The sequence below is a fragment of the Liolophura sinensis genome, chromosome 13 (assembly GCF_032854445.1).
Source record: "Liolophura sinensis isolate JHLJ2023 chromosome 13, CUHK_Ljap_v2, whole genome shotgun sequence".
Classification (NCBI taxonomy): domain Eukaryota; kingdom Metazoa; phylum Mollusca; class Polyplacophora; order Chitonida; family Chitonidae; genus Liolophura; species Liolophura sinensis.
This window is the reverse complement of record NC_088307.1, coordinates 10,629,977-10,645,302: the sequence shown is the minus strand read 5'-3', so window position 1 is coordinate 10,645,302 and position 15,326 is coordinate 10,629,977.

Sequence of the window (15,326 nt, the reverse complement as noted above, 5' to 3'; positions counted from 1 at the left end):
AGCGACAGCACGGCAAATAACTTCCCCGAAAAAAAAATGCCCTTCGGTTTCATATCTAGTTGTTATTAGTTGTTATTGTTACTACATCAGCTCATTTTAGCCAGGTGCAATGTGACGTGTTTACACTGAGTACATGTATAATGTAACGTGTTCACATCGAGTATACATTTATGTATAGTGTGAGGTGTTCCCACTGAGTACAAGTGTGTATAATGTGACGTGTTTACACTGAATACATGGATAATGTGACGTGTTCACACTGAGTACATGTATAATGTGACGTGTTCACACTGAGTACATGTATAATGTGACGTGTTCACACTGAGTACATGTATAATGTGACACGTTTACGCTGAGTGCATGTATAATATGACGTATTCCCAACGAGAAAATGTAAAATGTAACGTATTTACACTGAGTACATTTATAATACGTACACGTATGTTAAGTTTAAGTTTATAATTTCCATGTGATACTTTCCATTATTTGCGAAGTAGTCAAATAACAAGGATGCTTCGCACACCCTATAGATGTCACGCAACATATAATTTCAGATCAGCGCATGCACACCTTGACGTTATGAGCACATCAAGAATCGGCCCTCTACCGATTAAATGCGAAGTAAATCTTGTAACTCATTAAGGGCCATATTTTTCTCATGTGTTTAGAAGTGACCATTGTCCAGACAAAGCGATAATACAAATTCAAACACATTTGAACGACTGCAGCCTGGTTAAAAATCAGGGTTTCATAATTTGAAACCTTAAAAACTTCTTTGTTGCTGTTGTTGTTCTTTATCGTGATTTTGAGACATCCAGTAGTGGTGCTACATGTGCAAACAGAACATGACAAAGTTTAAAGTTAATAACTGCATGCCCAGTGCTATAATAAATTAGATATACAAGCATTGTAGAGTCGTTTCCCCTTGGTCCGTCAGCGAGGGTCGGTCAGTTTTCAAACCTTTGTTATTTCAGATAACCATATTGATTTCCATAGTTATTTACTTGTAGACACTAAAACCGTTGATCTAAAGCTGTCACGTGATGTGTACATACATGTTTACATCAGACTGCACGCGATGGTGTGAATCAACTATTCCGTATTTCATCGGTAGGTAGAGACATGTGCCATGAAATCTGTATTTATTTTTCTCTTCGTTGACGATCTTGAGGGTGAGAGTAGAGAGGACTGTCAAGGCTACCGTTCCCCGTTTTACCATACCAAACCCTAAGAGCTAAACATTTCAGTTGTAGCGGAGTTTCTGACTTAAGTTAATGTATGCCAGAACGGTCTTCAAACAGAAATGTACAGTATATAGTATTTACTTTTATTTATTTTCTATCGCCAAATCATGTCATACCGCAGGTTCAAGAGATACTAGTTCTACCATTTTGACACACATGCTTTTGTCTTGCGATCGAAGTTGCTGGAGACACGAACCTTGATTTAAAATTTGAGCTTATCCATCTAAAGGTGTTATAATGTTGTTAGAAAGTATTGAATGCACATTTATAAATACTCCAGGGATCTTAGAGAAAACACGCCGACTTTTGATTTCATACATTGCCTGATAATATTTGCCACCCGAACAACAATCTTGGTAGAGTGTTTGTATCTCTGTTGATATTTCTATGGCTGAAAGCCAATTTTCTATACACATCGATTTTAACGTGATGACACAAAATGCCTGCCAATGAAAACATCAGTAAAGAGATTTGAAAAGAATTTCCATATGTGCAAAACATAACAGCGACCTGTATATTATAAACATGTTCTGTGGGTGTAACAGTAACAGCAGGCAATTCTAACGGCGTGTTTGGCTTCTGCGATTAGAATTCGAAAGGAAACGAGATTATAAATTTTGTATGAGTAGTGACATCCTTCTTTGCCAACATGACAGGCGGTTGTAACCTTTGCGCAGCATATAGACCACATTTATGTCTACTGTCCATGTGAAAACAAAACAAGGAACATTTCTTGTTTTACAGGCCAAAGAAAACAACAAGAAAAAAAGACGGAAGGAACTGGACTTACAAACGTCTCATTTCCGGAACTAGTATGTTTCTCTGGCTCGTGCCTCTAATGCTGAATGGTTTTACTCTATCTGCATCAAAAAAACCCAAAATGAACGGAGTTACCGTTTCTGGCGTGATTTCAGCAAGAGAGGCATCAGGCTGCCTGATAAAACAATAAAGGGCGGAAGTTGTGGAGAGTCCTCATCGTGTTTGATAAAAGATGCCGTGAATTGTATTTCAGACACCAGTTGTCTGTCATTTCATTCAACGGGTTATGATCTTAGTTTCTTTAACAGCATTGGAGGATCTTATTACAAGATGACTGAAGGATCTTATTACACGAGCACTGGAGGATCACCTGCACTTGTTAGTAAGTATGTTTGTTGTAATAATCAGTTTTGGGCATTGATTGCTTCCTCGGAAAAATAACTTCCGGTTACTCGAAATGCTATGGCAATACTTTCATTCTTACTGTTCACTTTTTCTAATCCACGACCAACAGCAGGCTGCTGGAAGAGCTTCCAATGTACTGCAGGAGAGGAAGCCATCATCAGATGGACTTGAACTCACAGCTACCGCGTTTGTGAGAGGCTCCTGGGACTTTGCGCCGCGCTGGTGTGTTAACGACCTCGGCTTCTTTTTGTTATTTTTTTAGAAGATTTATTCGTGATATAGGGTGTTTCCTGTTGGGAAGATTTATTCGTGATATAGGGTGTATTCGTGTTCAGAAGATTTATTCGTGATATAGGGTGTTTCCTGTTCAGAAGATTTATTCGTGATATAGGGTGTTTTCCTGTTCGGATGATTTATTTGTGATATAGGGTGTTTTCCTGTTCGCATGATTTATTGGCGATATAGGGTGTTTCCTGTTCGGATGATTTATTTGTGATATAGGGTGTTTTCGTGTTCAGATGATTTATTCATGTTTATGTCTATCTGCTCATGTTTAGATGATTTGCTCTTAATCAAGTATTCTTTTTTTCATGTTCACATGATTGGCTTGTGGTCAGATCTTTTCTGTTTATGTTCACATGACTTGTTTGTGGTCAGGTCCTTTTTTGTTCATGTTCAGATGATTTATTCGTGGTCAGGTCTGGCACCCTTTTCTAATTTTCAGATGACTTGTTCATGATGTAGGATGTTCAGATGATTTATTCGTGGTCACGTCTGGCACCCTTTTCTAATTTTCAGATAATTTGTTCATGATGTAGGATGTTCAGATGATTTATTCGTGTTCACGTCTTCTTTGTTCATGTTCAGATGATTTATTCATGTTCAGATCTGTTTTGTTCGTTTTCTCTAATTTTTTCATGTTCAGGTCTTTTTTGTTCATGACCAGATGATTTATTCATCTTCGGGTCTTCTTTGTTCAGATGGTTTGTTCATGTTCTGATGATGCTCTGAAAAATTCTTTAGAGAAAACAACAAATGTGACAAATCCAACTGCTTCACCGTAAAGTCTGCCAACAGACTGGTCGGGGGTTTTCCCAGGCTCTGTACGGTTTCCTTAGAAGCCTCTCTGGTGGGCTCTGCCCGGTTTCTTCACACCATCATATGGCTGCTGTCATATAACTGGGATATTGTTTAGTGAGATGTAAAAACACCAATCTAATAAATAATCATTTCGACATTAAATATCAAGTTGCGTTGGATTTACTTTTCAAAATATTCATTAATCAATAATTTTTCAATTATGAAAAGGCCGTCTGTTTTACAAGTGGAGGAAACCATTGTGCCCCGGGTCAAGCAATGTTCTTGGGCAAATTACTGACAAACCTCTTCAGATGTGATGAACATATTGGTGGAATTCAAGTGGTTTTCAACGATCGTTAGACCGTGCATACAGCTGCAAGAGCGTCGTCGATCTCTTATATTGTCACCATACAAATATACAAATGCACTGAGACCATCCTGGATTTTTACTCGCATTTCTTATTGCAACAGAAAAGCACCTTTAACCACCAGACCATGCTTCACTCCCCTGGTTGGGTGTGAACTAGGTTCATGACCCCGTTCATATAATGAACAGACAGCACACCCCAGAATTCAAACCTGTATAATACATTTAAATCTAAAATATAAAAATCTAAGAAAGTAGGTAGGTAATTTTATATACATAATTTAAAAAACACGAGCGTCTTACATGACCAGATGTAAACGTTCATCCATTTTGGTGGAGAGTGGGATACACCCAACCTGAACATGTGAATGGTGACCGATTGTTACAGTAGCAGTGTAACAGATTGCTATTCAAGTAATATTCCATTAGTGCATCTTGTGAACTTGGAATGTACACTGTAAAAGGTAAACATTTACACAACATATGTAAAACAGATACAGTAATCGCCGAGAGTTTACTAGGAATTCTAACAGTGTAGCGCTTGTTAGATCCTGAGTGAAGCGTGACGATTTCAATCTACGTCACAAGTTATTACTGCAAAAACTAGTATCCCAAGGTTTTCCATCAAACGCCTTCACTCTAAGTTTCTTTAAGGTTTACAATGAGTATAATTCTCTTCTAAGTAAATGTGACAGAGCGCCCAGAATCTTGGGTCACACTGCTTCATGAGTGTGTCTAATTCCGCTAACGCCGGGCCTAGTGGCATTATATTCATGAACAGATCCATGAACAGTTGCAAAGGGATATTTTATCATCGAGTTATTTATTTATTTATTTGACGTTTTATGCCATTCTCAAGAATATTTCACTTATACGACGGCGTCTAGCATAAAGGTGGGAGGAAACCGAGCAGAGCCCGGGGGGAACCCACGACCATCCGCAGGCTACTAGCAGACCTTCCCACTTACGACTGGAGAGGAAGCCAGCATGTATAATGTCCCGTCCCAATTTCATACCTTATATGCTTTTTAATTCTTTGTTCCTTTGTGTTGGGCGTCGTGTTGGTCATTGACATTGTACTCATTGACTTGGAACGTCCATTTTTTTTTGTTAATGACACACGTGTGTGTTTCGAAGGATTGAATCATTTAATCAAACTATTATACCGACTTAACAAGATTGACTAAGCCTTCCGGAGACCTGGTTCCTATACATTGCTTTACAGTGGCTGTATATTAAATGCCATGACAACCCAACATATTGAGTTTTCTGGTACAGTAACGTCTTATACAGGGTGTCACTGAAGTCGTGCACCATCCTGATTTTCATTTTTATTCTGTCTTTAAGATTTAATACTGATTTTAATTTTTCTCTCTTCAGAGTTAATTATGGCTAATAAACTAACAGTACAAGAAAGAGTTGAATTGGTGTTTATGTTTGGAAGAGATGGAGCAACACACCGCTCTGCAGCTCAAGCATTCAACCTCAACCTGGATGGTGCACGACTTCTGGAGCCCTCTGTATAATAACGCCTAATATAACAAACATCACTGCAGTGTTTTTACCTAATTCTGCGTGAGCCATGATATTACTGTTTAAACATTTGAAAATTAGTTTTACGAGACAAGAGGCCGGATGTCACAGGTAATACATGACCATTTGTCAACTATTACGTTGTCGCTGCTCTCCTTAACTCTGTTATAGTCTTTTATAGTGTAGCCTCTTTGCATCATGGCTCACGACAATCAATTCCATATAAATCAATCAATCAGTCAATCAATCAACCAATAAAATTATCGATAAATTCCGCTATCATTGTTCCCTCAGGACGCCGCCCGTGTACAAGCGACAAGACGTACCTAGATGAGATAGATATTTGTTATGCAACATACTCAGAGGTACTCAGGTGGAATGACGCGAATGCCTCCTGCGTCGCGAAAGGGGGTTTTCTACTCATTCTCGACACGGATGAGAAATACTACGGCTTTACCCAAGGATTCGTCAATGAAGGTAGTCATCGACGCCATGACGCAAATTTTTTCTTGGATAAAGTTTTGTTTTCCCCGTTTTTGCCTTCGCTGGATCAAACGAATAAATTTACTAGCTATAGTTGTAGTGATCAGTTGGTCAATCACCGCTGTCAATTAAAATAATCAGGGCTGAACGATCACAAATGTCAAATACTACACCATCTAGCCACATCAGCTCTGATGTTTAGTGCACCTACGTACTCCCCATCGTACTCCGGCAGCACTTTTGTATTGTTAACGTATCCGTCTATCTGGTTGAAAGAGTGAACAGCATAGCACAGCAAATAAATTCCTCAGAATAAATTCATTTTGAAAATCATTCCTTTTATACATGCATTTTGGCCTATCCCTCTTTTCTTCTTTTTGTTTTTTTTTTCCCTCTTAGACTGAAAACGTTTGCCGTCTTTTTCTGTTTCTACAGGACCGTTCTGGATTGGTGCTCACTGGGTTACTGACACAATGAAGTGGTTGAGTGGGAAAAACCTACTAATCTCAAGTCCATACTGGCATAGAACTGAGCCTCAATATCCGAGTGACAACTTTGTAGCTCTGAGCTACTGGAGCCGTAAATGGGCATTGGACGATCAGTACAATTATACTTTTTACAGCTATATTTGTGAATTCTAATCAATCAGTAGGCTTTATGTTCGGTTGTTTTACGTGTACGTTGTCACGTACGTGCACATGTACTTATATCTGTTATGCTTGTACATGTATTAAATGTGCCATGACACTGTTCGTGACCCCCGTGTCGTAGCCACAGTGTGTGCACGCTTTTCAACCCACAGTATCTTATCATTGTATCCCACACTGCAAGGACTATGTGTCTTCGACTCTATGTTGACACCTCATGTTAATTACGTTCATTTACCTTGTCGTGTGACTTGTAGAAAATCCTACACAACTGTATGGTTAATTTATGTTTTTTGTGTATATATAGTGGCTCTTTTGCAAATCGGTTTTTTCACTTTCTTTGTTCATTAATTATTGTTTTAAATGTATTATTTCTCTGTATGTACCTTACACATACAATTAACACTCATCCCGGCTTTTTTACGTGAAAAAATTGTACAGAATCATTGGCATATTACTCAATTAAAATTGATAATGACACAGACTCTTTTATGCATGTTCCACCTCACAATTCATTCTCCCACCTGCCATTCCATGATGTTCCCTTCATAACACCTACTTCATCATCAACTGCCTCGTCCACCGTCCCAACACATAATCTTGACATTATTAACCAGATGTGCTTCAATCCAACTAAACTGAATGACTATGATGCATCTAAAGCACATACTGATGACAACGAACATGGAATTTCCTATTGGGGTAATTTAGACTCTCACCTGTCCAACTACTATAGCCCTAAAAGTTTCACTCAACACCTAGAAACCCTCGAATATGATAATCAAAATCAGTTTTCAACCTTTCATTTAAATGCCTGTAGCTTAGCAAAAAATTTTGACGAAATTACATGCTTTATCCATACTCTCAATCTTAATCAGTCCTTGGATTTTCGGAAAGTTGGCTCAGCCCGTTAACCGAATGCTTATATTCAGTGCCAGGCTACACTTTATATTCTGCCTCCCGTGATAAACGGAAGGGAGGAGGTGTTGCACTTTATTTTAATAGTTCATTTGAGTCTTGCAAGATACGCGATGATCTTTCGTTTTTCGATGAAGATTGTGGATATGAGTCTTTATTTGTGGAGATCGCTGCTCCGTCAAATGTTTATGTTGTTGGAATTATTTATCGCCCTTCAAGCAAAAACGCTTGTCTTTTTAATGAAAAACTAAGCAATAACCCTTCGTAATATACCCGCAAACAAAAAATGTATTATCTTGGGTGACTTCAATAGAGACTTTTTCAAGTGTGATAGCCATTTACCATCAACAGATTTTTTGAACTGGTGAAGTGTCATTACCTTTTTCCTTCCATTACCAAACCTACTCGAGTATGTTCTTGGTCTGCTACCCTTTATAGATAACATCTTTGCAAACTTGCATGCTCAACGCAATTTCTCCGGTATATTTTTAACAGTTTTATCCGACCATTTCCCTATATCCAATATTTTCTCGACAAATGCTTTTTCGAAAGAAACATCAACTTACTCTTTTCGAAACAAGACTCCAGAACAAGTCAATCTCTTTAAAGAAAATGTTCAAAATATAGACTGGCATGACGTTCTATCATCGGATAGTGTTAATGAGGCTTTACCCTGTTTTACTGGGAAATTATCCATAAAATACGGCACATGCTTTCCTGTTGTGACCATAGACAGCCCATCGAAACATACTAACTTTGGGTCACACGAGGTATTTTACGGTCTGTATTCGAGAATAACAAACTTTATCGCAAGTATTTGAAATCTACTGATATACCGACTCGCGTCAAATATAAGACGTACAGGAACAAACTGAACAACTTGATCCGTTTTTCGAAAGAGGATTACTTCGAAAAAAACTAAACGGCCAAAATTACAATATGAAAGGAACTTGGAAAGTATTGAATGATCTAATGGAACGTGGTAAATGCAAGAACATGCCTAAATGTTTTAATATTGATGGGTTATCTGTTTCAGATAAAAGTGTCATTTCCTATAAATGGATTTATTGACTTTTTTCGACTATTATTTCCGGTCTTGATGCTAAGATACACCCGATTCCTAAACATTACTCAGATGTTCTTGGTGAGCCTGTAGAAGAAACCTTTCAATTTTCTCCTGTCTCGCCTGGTCTGGTTGAAAGCACTGTACACAGTCTAAAGTCATCAGCTCCAGGCTAAATGACATTTGCATGTGTGATCGCAAAAAGATATTTTAACTCCCCTGGCACATATAGTTAATTTGTCCCTTATGTCAGGTTGTATGCCGTCTTCGTTGAAATGTGCAAAAATTACCCCCATCTTTCAATGTGGTGACGCCAATGATATCACAACCTACCGTCCTATCTCAGTATTACCTAGTCTGAGAAAATAATGGAAAAACTTGTAAACATGATAAATGATTTTCTGACAGCCAATGACATCATTTCGCCCAAACAATTTGGTTTTAGAACTGGGCACTATACTACTCACTCGGCGTGCACTCTGTACAACTACCTCGTAGTTGCCAGAGACGCCAAACAACATTCTATCGTGTCTTTCCTTGACTTGTCAAAAGCTTTTGACACTGTCAACCACAAAATCCTTCTACAAAACCTCGAATACTATTAGTGTCCAGCTCACAGCGCTCAGTGGTTCGAGAGCTATCCATCGGGCGATCCCAGTCAGTTCACTTTGAGGGAAATATGTCAAAATATCGTAACGTAAATTGTGGTGTTCCCCAGGGCTCCATTCTCGGTCCCATATTATTTTTATTGTACATTATTGGCATCACAGCATCATCAGTTATTCTGGATTTTGCAGTATTTGCTGATGATACAAGTTTCTGCACTAATGCAGATTTGCATCATCCGCCTCATCACTTTCTTACAATGACTGGATCCTGCGGCTCCAATATTTAAGAACCTCAAAATCCTCCCACTTGCACAAATACACAGATACTCATCCTTGCTACTCGCACATAAATCCACTCACCAATCACCCTCTCTTCCTCACAAATTTCAACAGCTGTTCAAAAGACAATATGACGTTCACAATTACCCAACCAGATCCTATTCTTTCAATCTCCATGTACCTTTTTTAACTTCAAATCTATTCACACATTTCATCAGATCATCACCCCCCAGGCAGTGGAATAGGCTTCCTCCAAACCTCAAAGTAATCAGTGTCACATCTTTATTTAAATCCAGGTTAAAAGATTTTTAATTAACAATATTTGACCCACATTAGTGATACAATCTACGAGACAGAAGGTGTCACACAACATATTATTCACACTGTTGTATAGTTATCATAGGTTTGTGTAGTGATGCATTTCTATGTGAGTTTTGTAAAAGTAAATTTGTTTTTTTTTTGTTAATACAGTTGTTCAATAATTATCACTCCTCGCCAAGTTTTGCTGAAGACATTATGGGTTGAAACCACAAAGCGAATTCTGATCTCAAAGCTTACTGTTGGCCTTTAGAAATGGAAATTTTGTCCAACACATCAATGTTACCTCAAGACTAATGTATCCAAATGTAATTTCCTTCCAGTACCATAAACTAACCATCGTAAAGAGTTTTTGAATTTTGACTTCAGTGAGAAACAGCTTTGTTGAATCGGCTCCAGATATGATATATGACATGCCATCCAGTCACATCCAAACTGACACTGAGCCCATCAATACTGTTTCCTGGCTCTAATGTCTCAGTGCTCAGCGCAATCCTGGCAACAACAAGTGTCATTTTCAAAGTCTTGAGTATGACCCGACCCGGTTTTGATTCCGGGTTTGCCGAGTTCGAGGCAGACGCTTTAACAATTAAGCCATTGAAACGGTGGTATAAGTCATTGGGGTAGCCTATAAATACAAGCCCCATGAGTACACACTGATAAGTTATGGATTTACCTGTAGATATCAGACAGATCGTTGTTGTTATGGTTTATGTTTTACTACATCAGAATCAGATTTTATCCGTGGATAATGGTCAGACCAGTTACACCAGGTACTCCAGTTTCCCCCGCCTATGAAACTAACCACCATCGTATAAATATCGAATATTGAATTTTGCTCCCAACAACAATCAAATAAATAAATAAATCTATTCGATGTTTTCCTCCTTATTAGAGAATATTTTAACTTATATGACGGCAGACGGTATTATGGAAGGGGAAACCTGACAGAGCCCTGTGGAAACATGTGACCAGCCGGATGTGGCTAGCAGGCCTTTCCATGTACAGCCGAAAAAGAGACCAGCTTGAGCTAAACTTGAACTCACAACGACAGCTTTGCTGAAAGACCTCTGCAAAAAAGATCTTTGCGTTTCACCAGCAGGCTGGTCACGGAATCCTCTTAATAAATAAATATATGAAAATATATTCAAATGAGTAACCATTAAAATGGTATAAGGTATCAGTTCATCTGTAATATACACATCAGATTGGTACACACTGACACGTTTTGGGTTTATCTGTGAATTTCTGTATACATCAGCGCGTTAAAAATAATAGCCACTTCTGTTTTTGTGAATAGAGTTTATTTATGTATTTATTTGATTGCCGTTTCACACATTTCGCAGAATGGTGCTCAATATGTGAAAGACTTATGCGACGACTAGAGCTGATCGTTGCCGAGTTGGAAACACAAGGCAATGTCTGTATTCTGGCCTTACAAAAGGGAATTGTCCAGTTCAGTGTTCGGAGGTTGTTGAGGACAACAACCGATCGCCGACGCTCCTATTGCTGATTACACCTTATATATTCGCCAAAGACAATTTGTCGTCCACCAATATAGCATTCAAGTGTGTTCCTCGCAAGTTCGGAAGTTGCCAAAGGTCAGTCTATCAGTCAGTTTTCTTCCACCGATAGATTTGACAGCCATAGTATATATGACAAATTCTTGAGTATTGCTTGAGATAATGTCATAATTATACAACGACGGTTATATTCTGGGAAGAATAAACACTTTTTCAGTGTGCTTAATGAACTGTATAGAAATCAAAACATCTTTGAAAATACTGCCTTGTTTCAATTTCTGAATGAATTTCAGACTGTAATGAAACTGAATTTATCTTCACTGTTGTTAAAGGCCATTCTCAGGACAATTTCACTTTTGCACAATGATGGTGTTTGGAAAGTTCGGGAAGGTGTAACTCTTTAGTCCCTGTTCTTCTACAGACACTTGGAGAGCTAATGATGGATACCAATGCAACGAAGCTTGAACTCACTTTTTTACAAGAATGCCTTGCAATAAACAATCCATGACGTGATTAGGTTTTAGGTCTATTCGGAGACGTGGTCGTCGATTGGTCAGTTGCTGAAAATAAGGTTTCTAACAAATACTCCGTCTGGTTAAGGTGTGGAGAAACTTGACAGTTTAATACACGTGGAGAACAAATTCTTGTAGATTGGTTGGCGACAATACCCAGGGCACTCTATAAATGCCATCTCCATTGTATGTGTGATTCTAAGCGTCAGACATTCTCAAGACAATAGGGGAGTTCCGAGTTCGAACTCTTTTATCGCTAAAGGTAAGAAAAGTCCCACTGTAAAATATGACGTGTAAAAAATGTTAGGTAACAAGTTTTAATTGCATTTACTATAAAGATAGTGTCTGAAATAGTTTCACAAAAAGTAATTTAGAGAAGATTTATGAACAATGGAGAAAATTGAAGAGCTGAATGTTTGTGAATACGAGAAGGTCCTAAATGTGCCATTTATGTCTCTGGAACACGTTGAGACAGGCAATCGGTAAATTACTGCCAACAAACATTTTTCACAAATCACATGATACGAAAGGATTGTTTGAACCTGACCCTCTGAAAGAGTTCCAGAGACTTTGAAACTCTCCTTTTATAGACCGTACAGGCGCGTTCGAAACTGACAATCGCATGGTGTAAAACTGACGGCCAAAAGAAACTTTACAAAGAGTTCAAATCAATCTTTTTTGCCAAAGCAAAAAACAGGATGATTGAAGTTTAATATATTGAAAAGACCAATGACTTTAGATATTGAAAGTCTGAGTAAGAACCGACAAAGCAGCCCTCAAATGATTTTACAAGTGAACAAACAGAGCAGGGGTAGAAAAATAGCCATTCCATCTTGGTTACCAACGGGCAGAGTGTACAAAAAGTTGATTAATTTTAAAATCAGTCAATATCAGAACAAATCAATATCGCGTGTGGCCACCCCTTGCTTCAATGCATGCAAAAACTCTCCGACGCATAGAAAAGGTCAGTTGTCTGATGGGATGACGTGGGATTCGTTGCCATTCGTCTTGGACAACGAACGCCAGTTCTATGGGGGACATATCTGGGGAACGTGCAGGCCACGGCAAGACGTTGACGTCGTTGACGCCGAGGAAGTTCTGCACTACTCAAGCTGTATTTGGTCTGGCATTGTCATGCTGGTACAGAACACCACGTGGTTGCTATTGAGAGAATGGCGGGACAACAGGACGTAGAATTTCATTCCACGTAACGTTGAGCTGTTAGGTTCCTGTAGATAATGACCAGTGGTGTCCGTTCCTATCCACAAATCCTACCCCACATCACCACACTGCCGCCACCAAACGGCCACCCGGACACATGATGCAGCCGTTCGTTCGCCTCATTGACGGTAAACCCGTTGTCTGCCATCGGTTCGGATCAGGCAGAAGCGACTTCCATCCGTGAAAACAACACGTTGCTAATCACGGTCTGCCAACGGACCCGGTGACCTAAGTCATTGATTGACGATGACGCCTCCGTCAGGAAGCTGTTCCTCAGGTGTAAGGTACGCAGGTACCCGTCTTCTCTGGGCGTAGTTACCCTAGGCCTGCCTGTTCTTGGCCTGTCCGATATCTGCCCTGTCTGTCTGTAACGTTGCATGAAGTTTGACACAGTTACACGAGAGCAGCTGAAGGTCCTTGCAATGTGGGCATGGGTGGCTCCCATGGATACCATACTCAGGGCCCTCTCGCTTTGTTCTAGAGAAAATCGGGGCATTACTTTGATGGTTTTTAGTCAGTGTGCAAGTTTAGCACACTGTGTGTAACGTTTTTATACACTTACTACATGTGCTGTTGCGGCCATGAGGCAGGGAAGATATTCGATATTCTAAACATAATGTCCTATTCCAATTTTAAACTCGTAGTCCGTGAGTTTCAACATTAATATAGGCATCTCAGGTGCGCTTTGATTGTAACTGTTCAAATGTGACAGCTTCATGTTGATGCAAAAAAACATGAATGCGTATATTGCCCATAGCCCACGTTTAAAAAGGGTGTAAGTTGCAAACACAGATACAGATCACTCGTGCCACATTTGCCAAAAGTACTACTATACTTACAAAAACTTTTTTACCAACTAAATATACTTCGTACCAGACAGTTCACGAAAAATTTAAACACGAATTATTTATAAGGCAGGATTAGGAACTTTAAAACACCACAACTGTTATGGGTCCTCATTTTGAAACGGGAATTTATTTATTTATTTGATTGGTGTTTCACGCAGTACTCAAGAATATTTCATTTATACGACCAGAATTATGGTGGGAGGAAACCGGGCAGAGCCCGGGAAAAACCCACGACCATCCACAGGTTGTTGGCATTTTATGAAAACATAAACAAACACATAAAAATACATTTCACACAGGATAAAGAAGAAGAAAATATCGAAATGACATAAAGTCGAGATGATTGAGAGTGGAAAGTTATACAGAAAAAGTAGTCTTTAATATTTTTTTTCAATTTTTTCTTTCAAGAGAAAAGGTTATTTAAAAATATTTTGTATGGTGGGTATTTGGGATCACATCTTGGTAAGATGTACAACACAGAACTTAAGACCGAAGCAACGACGAGAGTGTGATAGCTGGCAAATGGTCGTAGGTAACCGGTGAAATACGGCCTCTTGTCAATTTACCTCAGTCAGGCGTATTGAATAAAGATGTGATGCATGTCTAAAAAAAATGACTTGAATGTAAATTTGTTGTTTACATAAAAAATATGAATTTAATGTGAATTATGATAATATTTATGTGTATATGAAAACTATAAATGCGAAGAAAATTCAGGTTGAAAGTATTTGCTTGATGAAAAGACCAAAATCTAGTGCAAAACATATTAATCTGACATGCGCAACACCTGAGTTATACACACAACACAAAAATTATTTTCCAGCGTCTTTTTCTCTTGAAAGAAAAAATGAAAAAATATTGAAGACGACATTTACGATTAACTTTTCGCAATCTTTCATCTGAACTTTAAGCCTTCTTTTTCTCCAGTTTTCATTTCACAACTTTTCAAAATCTGATTAAGTAATGGAGGGACTATGTTTCACCAAATCCATACCTATAACTGCCGTAAGTCAGGAACAATGAAGTCACAAAAAGGGTCACGTGAAAGGTTAAAATGAAAAACGGACAGTTTAAACCACGTGGTAAGATATTAACATAGATAGTAGCTCCACTTCAATCATACTATGGCTATGCTAAGTGCGGCAGTACGTGGGGATAGAACTGTTGGATAAAGTTATACATGTAAATATTGATAATTAATAAAAAAAAATTAAAATAACACATTTAAGATAATACATATACACAATTTAAAACTTATAAAAATATTTAATAATATCAAACTTCATTAATTGTGTTTAATAATAAACTTTAAAAAAATAAATATAGGCGTATCGTGTTTCGAAACAAATGTAAAACAAATCGACGCTCCGAAATTAAAGGAAAATTCATCCTTCACCATTTTGGGGCGTTTTTTGGTTTTGCTAAATCCTCACTTTATCACTTGTAGAGGAAACAACAGACAGTGGTAAATCTTCGTTGCGTCATTTCTAGAGGAAACTAGAGTGACCGGTAAATCAT